Below are 13,105 nucleotides of genomic sequence, written 5' to 3' on the forward strand. Positions count from 1 at the left end.
TTCCTTGCAGGCAGCAGGGTGAGAAAGGGTGTTTATTTGAGGGCCCCCCCACACAGGGCTTTTCAGAAGCACAGCAGAGGCATTCCCATGTCTTCTTCACACAAGGTCCACTGCACTCACAGGAATGCCATTGAACTTTGCTTTTCTCTAACCCAGGTGTCACTCATAATAATGCCCACAGCCTTGGAATCAGGATGAAGGTGGAGCCTGAAGGAGCCAGGCACACTCAGGAGAGGGCCAGTAGCTGACTTGCTGGGATTTGGCCCACATAACTCTGAACTCATACTTTGGTTTTGGTTTTCTTTATTGTAGCTGACCGAGAGGCTAACAGGCGATCACGGGGCCCTCCGAGGCAGACTCATTTCAGGTGCAACGTGGATTCACATCGCCGATCATCCAAAAGATAAGTCTGGGTCACGGCCTGGAGAAGGGAGAGCAGCGGGTTGGGAGTTCCTGGGACAGATTGAAAAATTAGCAGAGGGAAAAGCAATCTTGTCCTAGGGGCCTCTTAGGACAGCTAAAGGGAGAGACTCCACATTTGATGGCAGCGTGCAGGCGGGCAGGGCAGAGCAGTTCCGGTCCGTGTCGTGTTGTCGGGTGTACCGTGTTACCTACTGTGTCTTTGGGGTCCCTTTTGCCTTTTCCCCTCGAGGCCCTCACCACAAGCATAATGTGTCGTGTTTAACGTCCCCCCGTTGGTCACGTTCTGTGTCACGGGTGTCTGCACATGTTTGTGCCGGAGCTGCTCTGCCCTGCCGCAGAGGCTGCTGCAACAGGACAAGGCTCAGGGACACGCAGTTTGTGGGGTGTGGCCGGACTCTAGATGATATTCCTAGATAGACAGAAGATGTTTGGAGCTGTGAAGATATCCTGCAGCCCTTTGACGTTTGTCCTCGCTTTCTTTCAGATGCAGAAGGATAAAATCCAGGGCAAAATCCATCCACCCATCCCGAGTGAGGAGGTTCCCCCGAGCAGGTCAGTCACCGTTTGTCTCTGCAGGGAGAGTGTCAAGTGTGACTCTGTTACAGCTCTGTTCTTTTTCTTTTTAGGAAGTAAAGCTGGACATCAGCAGGCAAGGTGAGGTGGGCAAGGTGAGCATTGAGTAGCGTACAGGAGCAGTTGTTATTGCTCCAGTCTCACTTTGCGGTGCAGCTCTAAGCATCCGTTCCTGTTTCTGCGCTTCAGGCAATCCACTCGGAGTAGGCCAAGCCCCAGTCACCAACCGGCCGACGCGCTGGGTTTGCCGCTCTCCCGAGCCCTGGGGAAGAATCCCGGGACTCGGCGATGAAGCCTCTGCCTTTTCTGTTTAAAGGTGTCACCAGGGCAGCCTTCAGCAATGGCCGAGGAGTTGCGGTGAGTCAGGGAGGTAGGGAGGAGGAGCGAGGCTCCGCTCAGGTTTCAGCAGCGCCACATCCCCTCGTCTCCTCTTAGCCCAGGCGTGCCCCACGACGATGGCGTCAGCCTCCGAGTGCGGCTGAAGCGTGCGGCCCCAGGAGCCGGGCATTCTTGGGAAAAGAGTGAGTGGCAGAATTGTTGGGTTTTGGCCAATGTGCTGCTGAGGTTATGCATTGATATTTTGTTTTCTTTATTGGAGCAGACGAAGAAACAACAGGAAGTTGTTTAACAACAGTGCCAGCAGGACCTTCCCAGATGTCGAGGCAGCCTTCCTTTGCACCTGACACAGACTGGCATCGCCAGATGTCTGAGAGATAAGTAGAGGGCTACGACCCGCAGAGGGGATGAAAGCAGGGTGCTGGTTTGGGAAATACTGGGATGGGTTTTTGAGTCCACTTTGGAGGTGGGGGGGGTGTCCATGAAGTGGCCCCTTAGGCCCCATAAAAGCAAAGTCTCACTTTTGATCCCAGTGCTGAGGTGTGCAGGGCAGAGCGGTCCCAGTGTGTATCATGTCCCTTGTCTATTGTGCATTATCTGTTGTTTGGGTATCTCATGTCTCTTACCTTAGGCCTTTGAGGGGCCTGTCAGAAACCTTGGCATTGTTCTTATCCTCTGTGATCTCTGCATTTCTTGGCCCGGCATCCATGCCCTACAACCTTTGCCTGGGGAGCTCAGACATGTATCAGAATTGCATCTCTCTTTGGAAGCATCCGGTCAGATGTCTTTTCAGGTCTTGTTCTGAGCTGTACGGACAGCTATGCCCTGCCAGGATCCATTATGGCAGATTAGAGCTTGAAACAATGTGAGGACAGGTAGAGGCTTCTGACTGTAGGATTCTCGGGCATCCATCTCTTCAGTTTATGGAATAAATCATTCAGTTAGCATCTTGTTCCTTCAGTGTTTTCTGAGCCACGTCAGCTTGCCATCAGTCTCACCTCGGTCGTCTCATTTGGCATGCTCTCGGTGCTCGCAGTTATCCCTTTTGCCAAGAGATTTCTGTCTGTGTTGTGTCTCCATTGTTTGTGGTGTCCTGTCTGTCCCGTGTCACGGGTGTCAGCACACACATTTGTGCTGGAGCTGCTCTGCCCTCCTGCGTAGCCTGGTGCAGTAGGAGAAGTCCCTGGGAGTTTGTAATGTGGGGTGTAGTTGGACTCTAGATGGGATTTGTAGATGGACACAAGATGTCTGGAGCTCCTAAGTTGTCTCTGTTTCTCTGCGAGCCTCTCAGGGACCCTGGGCCAGTCCCGAGTCGGCAGACACCGGGGTTGGGAGCCCCGACACGGCCGAGAGCGGGGAGACACTGTCTGTGCCCCGAGGGTGCTGAGGGCACCTGGGCTGGGGGGAGACACTCTCTGTGTGTGCCCCGAGGGTGCTGAGGGCACCTGGGCTGGGGGGAGACACTGTCTGTGCCCCGAGGGTGCTGAGGGCACCTGGGCTGGGCCCCTGTGCAGCACAAGAGACACCAGAGACATTGGTAGATGATAAAGGGCCGACTCTTAGCAGGGGTTAATCCAAGGTTTTATTAGGATCCCAAAGGAGCTCCTGCACCTCAGGGGCCTCCTGCCAAGCCCCAGGGAGATGTGCCAAGGTCACGTTTAAAGGGAGGTGGAAACTGAAAGTAGATAACATTTTACCAACCATTAAGTGACCCTAAGGGATGGATGCTGGGGGACAGACATACAGGACAGTGTATGGGGCAAGGCTTGGGGGGCTGACCCCTGGCCTCTGGCTGATCACTGGACGACTTGGACCGAAACTTCTGCATGGAGGGGATGGGAGGCTGAGTGATTGACAGAGAGCCAGGGTGGGGGTTTGGGGATGATCTCATCCTGGGAGAGGGATAACACAGGTAGAAGGAGGGGGGTACAGTTTGGGATAAACGATTTGGGAAAAATATGGGGATACAAAACAAAACTACTTCAAAGTATTACAAAGTATAGAAATGCACTACAACAGCTATGAAATAGATTTTGTGTTTACTCAAGCTTCTAAAGTCAGTCCACGTTAGGAAATGCGTAAGGCAGGAGTAAGAGTAGCCCACTTACTGAAATGCAGTGACTGATGGAGCAATGACTCTGTCCAGGCTCCTGATTTCCGAGTCCTCCATTAGAGCCTGCTTTCCTTTCACAGTTCTGTCCTCCGTGGTGATGCTGCATTGTTGTGGCAAATAAAGCCTCTGGTATTGCAGAGCTGTGAGCAGCCACTTAGACCAAGAACAAAGCTTTAATCTTCACGTTTTGATAGTCATCCTCTGCAGTGCTGCATTTTGGGAATAGAGAACGGGTTTGTGCTATTTTTAGGTGCATGGAATTACAGTAACATAAATGTCTTCTTTTCAATTTAATGTGCTGTTAGCTAGTGGTTGGTTTGATAGTTCTGTGCTTGCTACAAATCTCTGTGTGTTCGGGGGTGAGCAGTAAGAACATGGAGTTTGGCACAAGCGTGAAGGAAATTAATGTGGGTTTTTTTACTTGATAAAGGAGAAAAAGTGTGTTGATCAATAAGCAGCAAGTCAAATCCAAAACAGAAGAGTGCTCTATGCTATGTAAGTGTTTATTCCAGGTGATGCAGTCACAGACAAACAAATTGAATAGTTATTGGCAATGTAATGTTGAAAATTTTGGGAATATATCCAGTCAATTCCTAAAATATTGCTGCAGTTTAAATGTTGTGAGGGACATGATCAGCAGACTGTTTCTTTTTAATTCTTGTTTGTCTGAAAACCTGTAAGAATCAGGATTTTTCTGTGATATTCTCGGTTCATGCAGAGTTCATTGATTCAAAGGTACATGGCATGCAGAGTCCTGCAAGGCCTGAGAAACAGCTGCATCACACCTGGTGGATGTCCAAGAGTCTGCACAAACAGCAGGGATGAACTTTAGGATGAACTTGCAATTGATGAGCTCTGTTGTTCTGTCAGCTCAAGAGAGCACACACCCCCCTCCTTTCCAAGGATGAACATTTAATATGGCTCACAAAGTGTGCTTGCTTTTAATTTTCTGTGCCATTACCCATTCCAGCATGCTGCTTGTCCAGATCTGTTGGAGGTGAGCAGCTCCCAGCGTGAAAGGCTGATTTCTCAGATTCTCAAACTGCCTGGGGCTCAATGGCAGGACACCCCAAAGTTCACTTGAGAATGTATCTGAGGTTGTCCAAATGCTTCCTGCACTCGGGCAGGTTTGGTGCTGTGACTGCTTCCCTGGGGAACCCGTTCCTCAGGAGAAGGTAAATGGCTTGCTAGGGTTTTCACAGTCAGCATTGAGCTTTAATGCAGGTTTGATAATGCCCAGTACAGCATAATAGCCACAGGAGCATTATTCTGCATCAGAGCAAAGACATTGCTGGATTTGTGGAGAGATCCAGAATAAAGGGACTTTATTGTCCCAAAGGGAATTCTGAGCGATACCATAATGTAAATAGAACATAGGAATGCTAATAAAGAATGAAGTGAACATTGCTTTCAGTTAATAATCATTGTGAACACAATATTTATACTCCACATATTGTGTTTTCTCATGCAGTGGTCTTTAAACCAGAGAGATAATAGCTGTTGATCTAAGAGTTATTATACTTTAATTAGGAATGATTCTTCTCTAGAGCTTTTACTTGTCTTTGTTCTAAGAGCCAAAGTTGTTGAACTTTTTAGTCAAGACAGAAACCAGTTGTCAAAGTTGAGAAAGAAAAATGGAAAGAGAAAAATAATGCCTTTTACTCTTAGTTCTCTTTTTTTTCTTGCAATATTGGTAGAGAATATTCATGGAAAATACTTAGGCTTTTTATTTATTTTCCTGGAAATATAAGACAGGTGCCTTGTTTTTTGTTACAGTAAAATAATATACTCTTATGTAGCTATGACACTTCATTTTGTGGCTTGTTACTGTTAAACAGTGCCAGGATTCTGATGGCAGTCATGTAGGCTAAATAGTTATATCTGAAATTTTTTTATTGCTAAATAATTCATGGTCCTTCTCCTTTTTATTTGCCCCCTTTTAGACTGACTATTTGAGAGTTCTGAGTAGCCGTGTGAAGGCTGCTCCTGTTTTACTCAAAGTGTGGTATTCGCATTCTCTGAACAAAGAGAGATTTAATTCTCTCTCCCAGGACTTTTTCTGGGGAAGGCAGTGAGAAACCTCAGAGAAGAAGAGAAAACAATTCTTATCTCTACTTGCTGCTCCTGTTTGGAACATGTGGAATGTGTCATGGAGATGGTTTGCCAGAAGTGGTTTGTGAGCTGGACACCAGCGAGGGTTGTTTGGACTGATTGGCCAATTGGGTCAAAGCTGTGTTGTGACTGTCTGCAGAGAGTCATGTGTTTTTCTTTAGTAGTATTTGGTATCTCTTTAGTGTAGTTTTAATATGGTATTAGTGTAATATAGTACAGCTTAATAAAGCTTAATAAAGGATTTGTTCAGCCTTCTGGAATCATGGAGTCAGAGCACATCATTCCCCGGATGGGGATCGCTCATCTACGACACAAAGCGCGGATTTTTACGCCTTGTCGAGCTGGCATCTCTTGCTGACGCCCAATTCTTGCCCTTCTACAGAGGAGCTCAAGGAGAAGCTGCAGCAGTATGTTGATGAGGTGAATGCCCACGAGCCAGGTTTCATCAAGGCTGTCCGGCACAGCAGGCAGGAGGGGCTGATCCGCTCCCGAGTCAGCGGCTGGAGAGCAGCCACAGCGCCGGTCGTCGCTCTCTTCGATGCCCACGTGGAATTCAACGTGGGTTGGTGTGTGCTCCTTCCATTCTCTCACCCAGGGACCTTTGCCAAGCACTGGTGGTAAATTACTGACTGGCATTTAGAGGGTGAGTTAGAATTTTGAGCTTTTTAATGAAAATTCAGACATAATCATGGACACAAGCAGGAAAAATGTGTTTGTGCTGTGTAAGATGATCTAGATACATTTTCATGGTTTGAGTAATCTGCTGGTCTAATTACAAGGTAGTTAAATCATATTAGAAAACTGCACATTAAAAATCTCCTCCAGTAATGTAGCCCTTTGTCCATGAGGGTGAATGTATCTTCTTTTCATTAAAAAAGATTATGTTTCTTTTACATTCTGCAGTGTAAACAAAGAAGCGTTTTTTTGGTTATTTTGGCCACTCTGCAAAAGTAAACATAACTAAAATAATGTGTTTTACCGTGTTCAGTCTGGATTTAATATCTCCCTTGCTCCTTAAGTAAAAGTGAGGTAAAAAGGCAAGAGCTTCTGTCTCTAGGATAGATCTATTATTAACTCTGCTCCTGATGTCCTTGATAGTGTTGCGAGCCTGAAGTTGTCATTACTTGGTAGCAAGGGTATAAATGCTCTATGATATGCAGATACTCATTTCTTCCATCCACCAGCTCAAATCAAGGTTAACAACAGAGCCTCCTAGAGAATATGTTGCAGTCTATTATTTTGGGGCAGAAAGGGCTCTGAATGGGTAACAGCTTTAGACTTTGCTCCTTCTGAAAAATACAGCATTAGCTGCTATATTGTTTATTTGGTGGTGGACTAAATACTCTTTAAGGGCTCCTTCCAAACCAAACTACTCCATGATTTCCATCAGTGCTATGCTTGCAGTGGTGTAATCTTAACAGTGTATTTCTTTTTTTTTTAGGGCTGAACCAGTGCTCACCAGGATAAAAGAAAACAGAAAAAGAGTAATTTCTCCATCATTCGATAACATTAAGTATGATAATTTTGAAATAGAGGAGTATCCCCTCTCAGCACAAGGCTTTGACTGGGAGCTGTGGTGCAGGTATCTGAACCCTCCTAAGTCCTGGTGGAAACTGGAGAACACAACTGCTCCAATAAGGTAATAAATAACTAAATTACAGTGTCTAAAAGCTCTCCTGGGTGTGACAGGGGGCAAGTGGGCTCAGCTGTGTGATAGGTTTTACTGACTGTAAACTTCAAATACTTAAATGTCCTTGATGCCTACACAGTCATCAAGAAAACTCCTGTTTTCAGTAGATGTTTTTAAAGGAAACTTTTGTTTTCAGTAGATCTTTTTAAACAGGTTTCCTGCCCAAGTGGAATGGTAGGCAGGGCTGCTCTGCAGCACTCTGTTCTCCAAATGTCTTGCCTGCTGATTTAGTGCTTACGGGCCAGAAATGGAATTTTCTTTGCAGTTACGTTGCATAAGCAGAGCTGACCTGACAGCTGTGTTCTTTATAGTGTTGTCACATAGGTGCACAGCTGTGCTGTGTCCCAGGAGTTAATGTCTGGTCAGTGACACTGTGAGCAAAGGCTGCATTGGGTCCTTGCTTTGGGACAGTCTGGATCTGCACTTTGTTCCCATGTCCAGAGTGTTGTCAGACTGGTACAGAACAATCCCTTTGTCTCAGGGAGGGGAGTAGTACCCTCTGAACCCACTGAGCAGCTCTGCTGAGAGTACAGGCCTTGCTTGTAGACACACATTCATTCCAAGGAGGGCACTGGTACCTGTGCTCCAGCTCCCTGCAGAAAGGAAGTGTGAATGCTGTTCTTACCTCCTGAAAGCAGAACCTCAAACAGCACTGGCAGCTGTTTTTCATCCAGCAGCTATCTTGGCAGGCAGGCACTTTTCTCAGGTTCTGTCAGTTTAACACCCTCTGAACTGCACTGACCTATGAACAGAACCTAGAATTGGAAAGCAGGAGATAAAAATTAACAGGTTTGCCAAAGACAAACGTGAAAAGGGGTTAATTTCCACATCATTAGAAATAGTTATTGCTGTTAATGAACTCTGTTGACACTATAAAAATGTTCCTGTGAAGACAGGTTGAGAGAGTTTGGGTTGTCCAGCCTGGAGAAGAAAAGGCTCCAGGGAGGTTTACAGCACCTTCCAGTACCTAAATGGTGATTCCAAGAAAACTGGTAAGGGACAGAAGTAGGTAGTGATAGGGCAAGAGGGAACAGCTCTAAACTGACAGAAGGCAGGGTTATGTTAGGTATTGAGATGAAATTCTCTCTGTGAGTGTGGTGAGGCACTGGAACAGGTTGCCAGGGAGGTTATGGATGTCCATTCATGGAGGTGTTCAAAGCCAGGCTGAATGGGGCTCTGAGCAACCTCATCTGTTTGAAGATGTACCTGCTCATGGCTGGGGTTTGGAATGAGATGATCTTTCAAGTCCTTTCCAGCCCAAGCCATTCTATGATCCTGTGATTAATTATACAGAGTAACCATTATGATTTTTAAAATTAAAAGTAGTGAAACACCAAGTAATGACTTTTCCATTTTACCCCCAAACTCTGTTCCACATGAGGACTGGGCAGTGCATGTACTTTATGAATTTCAGGTTTGTTCCCTAGCTCTTTCCCTGGCACATTTTTTAATTCAGTGCAATATGCTGCATGTGTGTGTTGGATAATTAAAACAAGCACACCAACAAACAAAGCCATGTGTCTTGATGGATGGTTTCTATCTGCCTCCATTATTCTTTTAGAATTATAGCAAAGGGAAGCAGGTGCACTGAGAAACACTTAAAAACAACAACAAAGGCAAAAGTACCTATCATAAATGAAGCATAAGTTTTGTATTGATGTTAACTGCTATTTTCTTCATTAATAAATACATCAAAGATGGTCTTTCATTGTTATAAAACGGGTACTATAGCACTTGGAGGCATTAATACATAGATTTCTGTAGAACTGTAGAATTTGTGATTAAGACAGCCTATGATCTGTTTGAAAGCAGATGTGTCCACTAGCTGTAGCTTGAGTGTTCTCCATAAAAGCAGGGTGATTTCTCCTGTACTGCTAATTAATATCTTGTCATTACCAGAGTGCCAGCATAATAATCTGAAAAGACATATTTATTTCTTGCAATTGTGGATTATAAGGTAGGAGAAAAATGAAAAGGCTAAATGACTCTGTATCCTTCTCTACTCATAAGGTGAAATTGTACCCTCTGTGGCTGAACTCTTACCTGACTAAAATTGGCTCTGTATAGTAAAAATTGGTTGGTTCCCACCATGACATAGGTAGAGTTTACTGATCCAGTAAAGCTATGTGATTTGTTTAGGTTTGGCTCAGGATAATGGACTAATGTTATGCTGGTAAAGGCAGGCTTTGCTTGATTCTGTATTAAAAAAATGTATCTGGATGGTCCTATTCAAGAAATAATCTCTTTCTTTAGGTAAGCTTACAGACACAAGTTTTTAGCTCTAGCTGAACCTGGCTTCTGGCTAAACACACAGAACTGCACATCATTTGCAATTGTCACAGGCAAGAGCCTTGAGGACTTAGCAAGGACAGAGGCTACACTGGCTGGTGCCCCAGAAACAAAACTGGGGCACCTGGATCTCACACTACTAGCACTGAAATCCTTACTGCTCTGGTGAATATTTATGTCCAATAATTTGACTCTAATTTCCTTCAATGGTGCTCATTTCACTTTAGAATTAGGAATGTCAGAAGGCAAGGCTCAATAAAGCTCTTTGAGAAATACTTTCTTAAGAATCTGTTTTGCTGCATCATTTTACGTAGCAATGATAAATACAATCTGTGCCTGAAAAATAAAATTCTTCATAATTTATCTGCTAATTTTGGTTGCTGATGATTTATTCTTCCAGAAGTCCTGCACTGCTTGGATGCTTCATAGTGGACAGAGAATACTTCCAAGAGATTGGATTGCTGGATGAAGGCATGGAAGTATATGGAGGAGAGAATGTGGAGCTTGGAATCAGGGTAAGGAAGGCAAACAATTAGCCCATACTGGTGGCTTACATTTAAAATATAGCTTACTTCTTATTGCAGAGGGGGAAAGCAGTCCAAACCATGGATGATGGCATGGAAAGGAGATCCACAGCTCTGCAGACATGTACATTTATTTGAGGAGAGAGGAGGGAAAAAAGAGCAATAGCTCTCTTCACAGAACTTAATCTGGGACAAGGGTAGATGTGTAGAATTTGGGATTGTTCTTTCAACAGAGTTTTGCAGAGTTGATAGCTAAATTTCCCTGCTTACCTGTGGTCCCAGACTCAGTAAGAACAGTTTCTCACAGGTGTGATGAGAAAAACCTTTCTAGATTACTTGGTTTATTTAAATTAGGAAAATCACTGTGGAGCAAAGTAGAATATAGGGGCATTTATGCTGCCTTCCAGACAGAAGGGAATTAAGGTATTCATAATGTGAATATATTGTGAGTGCATATATTTTCTTTTTCCATTGTACACTCTTCACCTGTTTACTATAATGCAGTATTGTGTGTGATTTGAGTACTTCTTTCTGTATCTCTTCACAGTTTAACACCTTTCTGTTCTCTTTGAGAATCTCTCAGGTTTTTGATAAGGGTGGAATTCCTAGGTAGATAATGGTAGTGAAAAATGGGGTGGTGTGTTATAAAAATAAATTGTGAGCCCTGCTAGGAAAGGTAAGGGAGAGGTAACATTGTGTTTTGAGCCTTTTAGCTGCCAGAATATCAGCATACCGTTGTACAATAGCAAAAAAAGGGGAACTTACTGTAAGAATAGATAATTATCTCCTGAGACAGCAAGATAGAACACAAAATACTCATTTTTATTTCTGGCTTCTTGAAATTCTTTTTCTTCCGCCTGTTAGAGATAAAGAGGTTTTTCAGCCAGAGTGAAGCACAGACCCTCTTTCAGCTTTCTCTCTCCCTCTTTCACTTGTTTAAGGAAAGGGAGAGAGAAATGCAAGGCTGCTTCTTTTAATAACATTGTTCTTCTCACTGTAAGGGCCAGAGAGCTGCCTTCTGCTCCCAAAAACTTATTTTGCAGCTCAGTGTTGCAATGAGTTGAAAATTACCATCACTTTGGTTTTTCTGTTCTTTTTCCAACTGACAAAACATTATTGTTTCCTCATGAGTGCAAGGAGTTGTCTCTGGGTTTGCATCATGAGATGTCTCCTGTCTGGGCTGTAGCACTTAGCCTTGGAGGAGTTGATGTTGGTATGTTGGTAGACAAGGCCAGAGAGACACAATCTCTGCATAATTGAAATTTTGGAGTATGCTGGATCACTGAAATAAGGCCTGACACTGCTCTGATTTCCTTATGGCTTTTTCTCTGTCTCCAGGGAAGCAGTGCCTGACCTACATAAAATACTCTCATCTGTAACAGAGTGTAGTGTGCAAGGTAACATAATACGTGCTTCCTTATCTGAATTTATGCTGGCTTGGATCTGCCTGTATGAAAACAAATTCCAGAGCTGTAATAAATTACAGATTGTTTAACAGTTTATTAATGCTCTTCTGACAATCCTCAGTGTGTCTGAGATCATCCAAGGGTGAGACTCAGTGAGGGGAGACCTCAGTGTGGTCTTCAATATCCTCACCAGGGGAGGTGGAGGTGCAGGCACTGATCTCTTCACTCGCGTGGCCAGGGGCAGGACCCAAGGGAATGGCCTCCAGCTGTGTCACAGAAGGTTTAGGTTGGATATCAGGAAAAGGTTTTTCACTCACAGGGGTGGTTGGGCACTGGAACATCTCTACATTACTTGTGGTGCTTTCAGCTGTGGGGCTGCTGATGAGTGCCTTAATCAAAATAGTCATTGTTCTACAAAAACGACATTGTAATTACAGTATTAGTGCAATAAATAATGTTTCCCTTTTAAAATGCTGCTCTCCAATCTGTGACTATGTAGGCTCACTGCACCTCCTCTTTCATTGTCGTTTTCCTTTTTTTAAAGAAGTGTCTAGATTTTTTTAGTATTCTGCTGTGTGAAAAGCATTCTCATTCAGGATAATGGACAAGCAGACACTGTCTGTCCAAAATGGCCTGCTAGGGAAATTTTATGCAAAAGCTTGTAAGAGCAAACATCTAGAGGAAGAACTGGAGAGTTTATTTTTGACTGCAGAAATAGCACATGTTAGAATCATTTGAGCTACCTGTTTATCTGAAACACAGTGGGTAGAACATGGTCCCATGTCCATCTATCACTGATTTTGTTCCAGAGGATGTAAAACTTCTGTGAGGAATTAGACCCTGACAAATGGAGACTTTTCCCACTATCCTCACCCAGGAGTTATGTTTGTCACCTCATCATCTGCACAAATATCTAGTTATTTATGTTATAGGAGTGCAAGAAAATCACCAACTATTGGAAACTGTATTTGAAGGATCCATTGCTGGCAAACCATTACAAGCCACAGAGAGCAGGACTTTGGAGGATTGTTCTCTTGATTCTGAATTTGCTTCAGAGCTGCTACTCAGCTCTGTTGGTCTCTGATTTGGAATACTGTTTTAACTTCTAAGATTTTTACCCTTGTCTATGGATTTGCAACAGCATTTGTAAAATACTAAACATGTATTATTAAATAAATATTAATAGAAATCTTTTGCCTTGAGCTAGAAGCTGGCAGATGAGTTCAAAACATGAATGGATTTGATTCTTAGAAGAAACTCTTTACTCTTCAACCAAATGTTTTCTTGTAAATCTGTTTATTTGCCTCATAAGACAAAAAAGGCAGGCTGGTTGATGCAAGACTTAATAGAATCGTCTTTGAGCAGTTCAATCATTTTAACTGGGGTTTAGAAAGATTCATTTACTGTCAAGAAGCATCATATTTATAAAATCAAGTTAGAATGAGTGGTGCTTCTTTTTTGTTCAATCATTCCCAATTGAATGGACTTAAGTGTGCTTTTAAATTACCAGGTTGCATTTGGAGGGCAGATTGGAATCACATTTTCATCCATGTGCCCAAGCAGGAACTGTGTTGGTAACTGCCTTAAAAGAATGTGAGTGTAAGGCTGGTGTTTCTCAGTGTCATTTGGGCTCAGCTTC

At 43.8% G+C, this 13,105-nt stretch overlaps 1 long non-coding RNA gene across 2 annotated transcripts; it reads left to right on the forward strand.

The window, feature by feature from the left end:
• Positions 1-1,231: 1,231 nt before the first annotated feature.
• Positions 1,232-10,033, forward strand: LOC129122033 (uncharacterized). Of its 2 annotated transcripts, none has more exons than XR_013179963.1 (6): positions 1,232-1,353; positions 1,432-1,517; positions 1,598-1,713; positions 5,942-6,200; positions 6,999-7,196; positions 9,937-10,033. It is a non-coding gene; the product is annotated as an uncharacterized LOC129122033 (long non-coding RNA). The 2 variants fall into 2 exon arrangements; XR_013179964.1 differs by having other exon boundaries at positions 5,942-6,123.
• Positions 10,034-13,105: the final 3,072 nt, after the last annotated feature.

The sequence above is a fragment of the Agelaius phoeniceus genome, chromosome Z (assembly GCF_051311805.1).
Source record: "Agelaius phoeniceus isolate bAgePho1 chromosome Z, bAgePho1.hap1, whole genome shotgun sequence".
In the NCBI taxonomy this organism is placed as follows: Eukaryota; Metazoa; Chordata; class Aves; order Passeriformes; family Icteridae; genus Agelaius; species Agelaius phoeniceus.